A 10,197-nucleotide genomic window follows, 5' to 3' on the forward strand; every position below is an offset into this window, starting at 1 on the left:
TGTGCCCATATTTCTTGCAATAAAAACACTGAATATGGCTTTTATTCTCACTTCCTCTTCCTCGGTTGCTCTCATAACCTCTTCTCCGGCCACGATTGCTTCTTCCTCTTCCTCGCAAATGAGATCTCCCTCGACCTCTACCTTCGCCCGAAGAGATAGTAGAGCAACTTGGTTTGAGTAGTCCTGTGCTAGAGGACTCACCTCTTGCCACCAATGCCTTCTCACCGGTCTTCATCACAGAGCGATTAACTCTCACTTCATGAGCTTGAAGAGTGCCACAGAGGTCATCAAGACTAAGTTTTGAGATCTCCTTTGATTCTTCAATCGCCACAGCAACCCAGTTAAAACTTTGGAGCCAGACTTCGAAGCACCTTCGACACCACCTCTGGTTCTTTAAGCTTGTGAATAAGACCCTTTATCTGGTTTGTAATTGTGATCACCCGTGAGACGTACTCTTGAACTCCTTCATCGTCTCTCATCTGGAGGGTTTCGAAGTCTTGCCGGAGAGCCTGAATCCTCATCTCCATCACCTTGGAAGTCCCTTGACACTGCTTCCTCAAGGTTTCCCAAGCATTATGAGCTAACTGAGCTTCTGATATCCGGTCCAAATTTGGACCATCAACAGCTTGTTGGATTATGCTCAATGCCCTGGCGTCTCGCTTCTTGTTCTCTCTCTCCACGGCCTCATCCTTTGACTCCATCACTCCATTTTCCACAAGATCCAACAACTCAAGGGATCTAAACACCGTCTTCATCCGAAGACTCCACCGACCATATTCTGGCCCTGTGAACATCGGGACCGAGGGATTGTGAGAGGGTCACCTGTGCACCTGCTGCAGCTATCACGCCGTTGGTCGCCATCATGCTCTGATACCAGTTTGTAGATGACCGGAGTGCTGAACACCGGAGAAGGAAGTCCGTCATTTGATGAAATGCCTAAAAGAGAGCAAGGTGTTTGTGAAAATGCTCTTCAAAACACTCTGCACTCACAGAGAGAGAAAAGAAAAGAAGACAAGTCAAAGATTGGTTCTCAGCCAATACCATTCCTCCACTATCTCCCATTATATATATAAACTAATACAGACAGCCAGACAAAACAAAATACATCCATTGGCTAATGCCCAAACTTAACACCCATTGGTCACCCCATTCCACTAACACTCCACTCATTAGATGGACACTAAGTACAAGAGATTGAGTAAATTAAGTACTCTTTCTCACAAAAAACATAACTAACATAACTAATTTTAGCTTAACAAAGGAGAACCCAACAGTGTAACCTTGCTGGCTTCTCCCCTCTGGTTCAGTACAACGCCATGCTTGTACATCACCATCTTCATACCATCCTGATCACCATCATGCTTCAGCTGCGCTACCCATACCGTGATCCTTACCAGCACCGCATCCCATGCCTTTTGCCAACACAATGTTTTCAATCACATCTTCAACACACCATTCATCCTAGTGTTTGGAATGTCTAAAAAAATGACATTCTAACCCCATTATCACCATTTTATTTGCACCCATCGGATCATCCCGGTATGAATATATGTCCGGTGATCTTGAAAGGGGACAATTATCAAGAATGGCAAAAAGGTATGCGCAATGCTTTACGTGTGAAGCGAAATCTTGGTTTTTTGGATGGAACAGTATGCAAACCTGACGATGATACCAAAGAAATCGAAGATTGGTGGAGTGTAAATTCCATGCTTGTGGCTTGGATTTTTCAATCGATTGAACCTTCGCTACGGTCGACTATCACTTATAGTGAAACCGTGAAAGAGTTGTGGGATGAGTTGCGACAACGATTCTCTATCGGCAATGGTCCACGTATTTTATCAACTTAGATCTGACATTGCTCGATGCAGTCAAGACGGCCAGAGTATTGCAACATACTATAGACGGCTCAAGACGGTTTGGGATGAGCTTTCTGCCTATATTCCTCTTCGAAGATGTAACTGTGGAGGATGCCGCTGTGCTTAGGCTGGAGATCTTGGAAAAGAACGTGAAGATGAACAAGTCCACCAATTCTTAATGGGCCTTGATGATGAAATCTATGGCACTGTTAGATCAAATATACTTGCGCAAGATCCCCTTCCATCATTAACTCAAGTATATGCTTTGGCGATTCAAGAAGAATGGCATCGCTAAATGGTGCGTCATTGTGACAATCGAACAGATGTGGTCAGCTTTGCTATTTCTGCAGTTTCAACCAAAGCCGCAGTCGCCGCTTCTTCTCCTTGGCATAAGAAACCAGTTTGTGGCAATTGTGGGAAACAAGGACATGAAGATGGGTCATGTTTTAAACTCATTGGATATCCTGATTGGTGGGGAGATGGTCGTGGAAATGGCAAGGTATCTAACAAAGGGAGAACAAGTGGTTCCGGTGGTCATGGCAGAGGGTTTTCAACATTGGCAAATGTTGTGAACACCGTCAGTCAATCCACTACTAAATCTGAAGCATCTGGCGGCTTGACCAACCATGATCGTGCAACCCTTGCACCAGTTTTGACGAATGAACAGTGGGGATCTTTGCTAAATATGTTTAAACAATGTACTGCTCAATCGACTTCTTCTGAGAAGCTTTCTGGTAAGTGGCCCTTTCTTTCTTCTTGGATTTTGGACACCGGCGCGTCACACCACATGACTGGAAACAAAAGTTTACTACTTGATTTGAAGGATATTTCTTCCTCTACTATTGGTCTTCCTAATGGTTTTCATACAAAAGCTTCTCAGGAAGGAATAGTGCTTTTGGATGGACATGTGAAAATACCACATGTTTTATATGTTACCTAGCTTACTTGCAACTTGTTTTCTTTTGGAAAATTGATTGAGGATTTGAATTGCATTGTTACATTGACTGAGAAACTATGTGTGATACAGGACCGTACTTCGAGGATGTTGATTAGTGCAGGTGAGCAACATGGTGGGGTCTATTGGCTTCGTGCAGTGACTCCAGCAAAGATGGTTTGTCATGTCAATGGGACCGATACATATCAGTTGTGGCATCGTCGGCTTGGCCATGCACCCAAACAGCTCATTTCTTCTCTTCCTACAGTTCATGACAATAATTTTCAAGATGTTCCCTGTGATATTTGTTTTAGGGCAAAACAAACTTGTGAATTCTTTCCTTTAAGTACTAATAAAGTTGTTCATTTGTTTGATCTTATTCAATGTGATATATTGGGTCCTTATAGTGAACCATCCTCATGTGGAGCTTTTTATTTTCTAACTATCGTTGATGATTTTTCTAGAGTGGTGTGGGTCTATTTGATGATTGAGAAATCTGAGGTAAAGAGAATTCTTAAAAATTTCTGTGCCTTGATTAAAACCCAGTTTAATAAAAAGGTGAAATGTATGCGGAGTGATAATGGTGCTGAATTTGTTGCCTTGAAACCTTTCTTTGATGAGCATGGAATCATATTTGAAATCTCTTGTGTTGGTACTCCTCAACAGAATGGGCGGGTTGAACGAAAACATCGCCATATTCTTAATGTTGCAAGGGCCCTTAGATTTCAAGCTAATTTATCTCTTACTTTTTGGGGGGAATGTTTTTTAACTTTTGTTTTTTTTATCAATCGTACTCCTACTCAAATACACAATGGCAAAACTCCTTTTGAGATGATTTTTGGCAAACCACCTTCCTACATGCATTTACCTATGTTTTTGGGTGTCTTTGCTTTGCTTCTAAAATCACCCGTAATCGTAATAAATTCCATTCTCGCAGTTGGAAGTGTATATTTGTTGGGTACCCTTATGGGAAGAAATGATGGAGAGTGTATGATATTGAAAATGAGGAATACTTTGTGTCTAGGGATGTTGTTTTCTATGAGAATATATTTCATTACACTTCCTCTTCCAAAATTCCTGTGACTTGTTCTCCCACACCTCTTCATCCAGCTATTTATGATCATGATCCTCTCCCCCTTTCTCTTTCCTCGTTACCTGTTGGTGTACGTTCACCTACAAATGATCTAGTCAGGGAAATCTATACTGAGTTAGGTAATTTGGCAGTAAGGGGTAGTTCTAAAGATGTCTTATCGGTGAGGAATACTGGTAATACTGATACTGCTCATGCTTTTGATATAAGTTCTTCTTTAGAGATTGGTGATTCTAAGGGTACAGTGGCACTTCCTCCTGAGTCTTCACTTCAACACAATGATCGAACACGCCAACCATCTACACGTCTTCGAGATTATGTTTGTCATACTGTTCACTGCCTGGACCCCCCCATCTCTGCTCTCCGCTTCATCATCCTCCTCAGGTACTCCTTATCCTATAATTAATTATATATCTTGCAAGCGGTTTTCTTGTGCACATGCTTGCAGTTACTATGCAGGTATGAACCCACACATTTCTCCGAAGCTATTCATGATCCTCGTTGGCAAGAGGCAATAAAAGCCGAGATTGAGGCCCTTGAGTGTAGTGGCAACTTGGACAATTGAGGACTTGCCACTCGGAAAGAAAGCTATCGGGTGCAAGTGGGTCTATAAGATTAAATATAATTCTTATGTAAGGGATAGATTATAATGAGACCTTTGCTCCTGTGGCTAAAATGGTATCTGCCCGTACTTTTCTAGCTGTTGCTATCATTCGTAACTAGGAAATTCACCAAATGGATGTTCATAAAGCCTTCCTTCATGGCGATCTCAATGAGGAGGTGTATATGCGCTTACCACCGGGTTTTTCTTCTTCACCTGGAAAGGTATGCCGACTTCGTAAATCTTTATATGGTCTTCGTCAAGCACCTCGAAATTGGTTTGCTAAGTTATCGTCTGCTCTCAAGTCATTTGGGTTTACTCAATCTTATGCTAATTATTCACTTTTCTCTTATCATCGTAGTGGTGTCATTCTTCATGTGCTGGTTTATGTTGATGATCTAATAATTGCTAGGAATAACTCTTCTTCTATTGTTGATTTCAAGAATTATTTGGGTTCTTGTTTTCATATGAAAGATTTGGGTATTTTGAAATATTTTCTTGGTATTGAGATTGCTCGGGACCTGATGGTTTATTTCTTTCTCAATGGAAATATGCTTTAGATATCATTTCTAAAGTTGGTCTTCTTGGAGCCAAACCTGCTAATTTTCCCATTGAACAAAATCATCAGCTTGCTCTTCAGAGCGGTCATATGATTTTGCTCATCTAGAACGTTACCGGCGTCTTGTAGGCAGGTTAATATATCTCACTATCACTCTTCCTGAATTATGCTATGCAGTTCATGTTCTTGCTCAGTTTATGCAGTGTCCACAAGAAGCTCATTGGGAAGCTGCTTTATGAGTTGTTCGTTATTTGAAAGGTCATCCTGGACAGGGTCTTCTTCTTCGTTATGATAGTGATCTGCAGCTTAATGCTTACTGTGATTCTGATTGGGCTACCTGTCCCCTTTCTAGACATTCACTTATTGGTTACTTCATAACACTAGGCGCCTCTCCTATCTCTTGGAAGACTAAAAAGCAACCCACAGTAGTTCACTCTTGTACTGAGGCTGAGTATCATTCCATGGCGGTTACTTCTTGTGAGCTTGTATGGCTCAAGTCTTTGCTTCATTCTTTGGGTGTGCTTCATGTTACGCCTATGCGGTTGTTCTGTGATAATCAAGCTGCTCTACATATTGCTGCCAATCCTGTCTTCCATGAACGCACTAAGCATATTGAGGTGGATTGTCACTATGTGCGTGCCCAAATTCAAGCGGGCAATATTGTCACTTCTCATGTCCGCACGCATCTGCAGCTTTCTGAAATTTTCACTAAAGCTCTCGGCAAACAACAATTCGATTATCTTCTTCGCAAGTTGGGCATTCAAGATCTTCATGCTCCAACTTGAGGGGGAGTATTGAGATATATTTGGTAAATTGGATATATTTAGCTGTCCAAGATTTGATTATATAATACATATATTCTTGTGTATATTTAGGTTGGATTTTTTTGGTCATTAGGAGATTCGATCCAATCTTTTAGGAGGATTTTTATGCTATTAGTGATGTATATATCATCAGTTGTGGTTTATTCTTGAACATGAAGAAATAAGAAAACTTTTCCCCTTACAAATTAGATTTCCTTCACTTGGGGTTTCTAGTTTCTACAATACATGTAATATTGCTGTCCATAACGTAACGTTACTAAACTTTTGAAAATCTAAATTATCAAAATGACACATTCCCACTCACTCTCTCTCATATATACATGCATATATCTATAAATAGCAAGTATTGATTATATGCTCGTTCACATAGACAACAATGGCTATGATCACTAAGAAGAAGGCAAGCACATTGGCATTGGTTTTCTTGATCATTCTTCTTGTCTTATTTTGATCCTAACTCCTTGCAAGCAAGAAAGCTTATCCATGTTTTCATACTTCTTGTGATCTTTTTTCTTTGTTTGGTTAGGGCCCCCTTCGGAAACTTGCACTTTCTGATCAGGGGTTTATCATGAAGAATGCATCTGACATCCTTAATTTGAGTTCAATTCATGTTCTTCAGTTCTTTTTTTGTTTTTTTGGCTGTTCTTTATCATTTTGTTCATAAGCTCCTTCAGTTATTTCATGCTGGATCGATCTATAAATATGGTATATATTTTAATGGGTTGGAATCACTTGCCACATTTTGGTATAGTTTTTTAAAAAGTTGGTGAACTCCATGGACTTAGTTTCTTTTGGTCTCATAAAATCACTTTCTATCATCTTAAGTTACAAATATATTCTTCTAATTGAAATAGAAAGTTACAAAAATGGATTTTATATAAAATACCTTCATCTTCAGGCTTTTTTTTTTAAATATTGCTTTTTTTAAATTAATTACTAAAATAGGCATTTCTACAATTATTTACCAAACTAGGCATTTTTATTTTTTTAATATTAAATTCTAAAATTTTTTAATAGCTGTGGGTTCCACTGGTTTTTTAATATTAAAATTTTTATTTTTTAAAAAAAGCAGGCCCCACTAGATTTTTTAATATTAAAATTTATTTTTTTAAAACTGGGGTGGGTCCTACTAGTTTTTGTTTAAAATTAAAAATAATTTTACACTAAAAACCCTTATAATTTCATAAAAATTTTTATAACTAGTTTTATTCCCACTCTACTTACACTAATTCTAACAGATAAAAATTATGAGTAATATTCGATCAAAAATTTAAAAGATAAAAATTGTTGTGGTTAAAATTTTTTATATACATAAAAATTAAAATTATCTCCAATATTAGAATAGTCAAAGATGTAATTGTTAGGATAGGTGGAGAGTATTATTGAGGGGCTGATGGGATAAATTATTGGTGGCAAGTGGCACCTACCCCATTCACAAGAGCTATTGGATCAAATTGATCCTAACCATCCATTTGTTAGGTGGAGATCTAAAAATTATCTCATAGTTAAAAATGTAATTGATAGGGTAGGTGGAAAGTTATTATTGGGCGGTCAGGGCGCCCAAAATCCAACAGAATCATAATGAGATGGACATAAGTGAGGGCGGTCAGCCAAAGCGTTGTGGTCTATATCGTAATGCAGGTCACAGTCGTCAAAATTATCCAAATGCAGCTGGTCCAAGTCATATGTCGTAATATAATTTAAATATTATACTTGTTGAATAATTTTATAATATATGTAATTGTTCTCGTTCATTAATAATATCAAGTGAGCAACTAATGGCTTTTAAAAATTGATCAACATATAAGTGGCAATGGAAGTGTAAGGAGATATGAAGCCATTAATTCTTAATTGTATTTATTGCAATAAGAATTTCTCAAAATATGAAAATTATTAATTTTCATTAGTTCCACCAATGGTAATTAAGCTAAAAAATTGCTAGACATATTATATATGTCAAGCATATTGATATTTTATTTAATGTTTATAACCTCCGGGTCTACCAACACTAATGGAAAAATCATCTGCCCTTGATATGTTAACAACATCATAGTAGCCAGATTCACTATAATAAGAAATGATATCACCACCAGGTACAATGAAATCTCCATTTCCATTCACTAATCTAATGTGACTCATTTCACATGCTTTTGATGGATCCGGATTAGGTAAAATACCATTGCCCATTGGTGGACTAGGCTCATTTAAAGTTGAATATACATATCCATTTGTTTGAACCTCATCTGCATCAACTAAGTTATTGCATATTTCTTTGGGCCAATATCCTATAATTTCTCATTCTCCCATTAGCAAATACCAATTTAATGTTTTTGTATCCTTGCAAAAGTGAAGCAATAAAAGGAATATGTTAGTTTTAAAAAATAATAAAATAATGTTATTATTATTTATTAAAAAAATCATATTGTTTATATAATTTAAATTGAGATATTTTGTTTTAAAAAATATTTTTATTATTTATATTATACAAAATAACAATTTTATTTTCATGTTACAAAATTAGATAAATAAATAATTAAAATTTTTTAATTACTATGTGTTGTATAAATATCACTTTATATAATTGTTAAATAAGTAGAAATTTGTCCAAAAATTTAGAAATAGAATTACCCTGTAAATAGCAAGTATCAGAACACCTTTTTCCAGTAGGTAATATCATACCGGGAGCCACGCTCTTACTTAATTGGATAAAACCTGAGCAATATAAATTATAACAACCTGTTTTTTGACCACTGTCTCTCTGAAAATGTTAAAAAATTTTGTTCTATATTACATATCATAATTAGTAGCAAATATTAAAAATAATGACCCTAAATGAACTTATAGTGTTTTTGATACTTACAGTCCAATAAATATAAAATCTTGATCTTTTATCACCATATAGTCCGCGCACAACCTAAAGTAGAAAAATATCTTTTTGATAATGATCAAGTTGGTAGTTTAATGCCAAACTTTGCTTGGAAAATATCAAATTTAAGTTTGGTATGCTAATTTCCATCATCTAAATAACGACAACAATAATATTGTTTGGGCAATTTTCAAAGAAAATCAAAATCTAACATGTAATTTCATGTCATAATTTAATTTTTATGATTTAACTACAACAATAAGTTACATCATACAATCCAAATGAAACTGGTGGTATACATGAAAGAGCAAATCATAAAAAGTTTTTGTAATATTTAAATATAATAGACGTAAAGCTGAGAAGTAGAGAAAAGCCTCCATTAAATCAAAGAAAATCTCGAAATTTTCTTGTAAATATATACAAAATGGAATAACTTAAATGGACGGGTAGAATTCAATTAGTGCAAATGTTCCTGAACTTTTGAAGTTATAAAAGACTTAAAAGTATTATATTAATTGAAAATTAGGTTTTCTTTTACTTGTATACACCATTATATTCTATTTTTACCTATACTTGTTTTTATTTGATAAATGTTTTTATTTGATAAAGTCAACAAGTGCAGGCGTGCAGCCCCACAAGCGGCTACACACATATATATATATATATACTCCTAAAAAAAAAAACTAAATTTTAAAAATATCTAATGGTGATTAAAATCAATATTGCTACACCTAAAAAAATTAAAAGAACTTTATTCATCTCATCTAAATAAAAATTAACATTACTTGCGCGTTTAGAAACTTAAATAAAATACTAATTTTATTAGTATAAAAAATCAATGCTTCTATAATTTATAATATATTTTAATGTTGAATATAAGGTAGAGGGGCATATATGTAAACAAAACAAATTTTGAAAGATATAAATAGTATCTAGTTTATTGAGTGGTATGCCCAAATTAAGCGAATTTTCAAGAGTATATAGACAAAAACTAGATATTTTATATAGTTATATAAAAAATAAGATCATGGTAACTTATGCTAGATCACTTACTTCCCAACCAACGATATTATATTCACATATTGAATAGGGCCAGACATTCCTTTTGTGATAACTATTCCCACGTCACTAGTTTGGTTGGTTGAAATATTAGAAATCTTGAATACATCAATCATTGATTGAACTCCATAATATTTCCAACTCATTCTAGTTATAAAATCAACACCGGCAAACTAAAAAAACAAATAATATAGAGTTGCATCTGGATACTGATTTGAAATATATTATACAACATATCTTGAAAAAAAAGTCTAATTTTTTCATATACCTATAAGATATTTTTGAGATTTCCTAAATGTCAATTCAATCACTACAAGAAAATTGTAATTTACAAACAACAGTTTTCGTTTCTAATCCGTTGCTAATTCATTTTAGAAACAGATTAGCAACGGAATTTTCCTGTTTCTA

General features: G+C 35.6%; 2 pseudogenes; both read left to right on the plus strand.

The window, feature by feature from the left end:
• The first annotated feature begins 1,502 nt into the window (after positions 1–1,502).
• LOC120273871 lies at positions 1,503–5,825 on the plus strand (annotated as a pseudogene).
• A 415-nt stretch (positions 5,826–6,240) lies between these two features.
• LOC120273880 overlaps positions 6,241–10,197 on the plus strand; it is a 12,838-nt pseudogene continuing 8,881 nt past the window's right edge.

This window comes from Dioscorea cayenensis, chromosome 2 (assembly GCF_009730915.1).
Source record: "Dioscorea cayenensis subsp. rotundata cultivar TDr96_F1 chromosome 2, TDr96_F1_v2_PseudoChromosome.rev07_lg8_w22 25.fasta, whole genome shotgun sequence".
Classification (NCBI taxonomy): domain Eukaryota; kingdom Viridiplantae; phylum Streptophyta; class Magnoliopsida; order Dioscoreales; family Dioscoreaceae; genus Dioscorea; species Dioscorea cayenensis.